The following is a 991-nucleotide window of genomic DNA, read 5'->3' on the forward strand; positions in this document are numbered from 1 at the left end:
TGAACGTTCATATGTCTAATACACATTAATAAATCAACCACAATTGATTTTGTAAGTATCATGGATCATTGGTGTGTTCAGGCGTGTAAATATAAAGTTTCTGATTTACACGGAGTTTGTAGTAGTGTCTGAATCGTACTTTTTTCTTGTACGCTTCTGTTTTTTTCACATCTTAACATTCTTATTATTTGGCGTAACAAAAGTGTTTTTCCTATTATTGCAGTTTATGTTTCGTTTATCAGTGGTTGATCAATTTATTATTTCTTGATCGATGTCGCTCTTGGTGAAAAAGAGGCCCAATTTTCACCAGCAAAGTAGTTCAACTTGTCTGACGTAAATGAATCACAAATCTTATATCCAAGTAAGTCGTATTACAAAACTCTAAACCCTCAACACGAAGGTTTCATTTATCGTACTGGATAAGGAAGGCATTTTTGGGGCTGAAACAGGCTTCCATTTTCAACTTACTTGTTTATGAGTTTTTGGTTTTTTTTTGTTTGTTTTTTTTGGGGGGGATGTTGGTGTGTATGTGCGCGTGTGTGTAGGTGTGTAATGCTATCATGGACGTTTTGACAAAGTCGTTTGTTTCGATCTTTACTGAACCCAACGGTGAATACAATATTTGTTACATTAGAAAAGCTGGTGAATATAATCGTCTTAGATACAAGACGATTATTCAAGACATTGCCATTATAAATATCAATCAATCTTACACCATCAATATACTCTGTTGTCGCATTAACTTCATTCCGTATCAATCATTTATTCGTACGGTTTTTACGGTTTTAACTATAACGGCGTAAGTTTTCCCATAAGCACACTTATGTGTACCATCTGCAAAATCTAGGTGTTTATCTAATTGCTATCTTAGTAATTCTTTAACGTTCAAGTTAATGTTTTGCCGGCATTAAAAAAAGTTAAAAAACTGTCAATTCTATGTTTTGTTTGTGTAAATATTTATAAAATGTATGGAGCATTTTAATGATAAATG

Source organism: Perna viridis, chromosome 1 (genome assembly GCF_037379345.1).
Source record: "Perna viridis isolate PV_CMFRI_1.1 ecotype Kerala chromosome 1, ASM3737934v1, whole genome shotgun sequence".
Classification (NCBI taxonomy): Eukaryota; Metazoa; Mollusca; class Bivalvia; order Mytilida; family Mytilidae; genus Perna; species Perna viridis.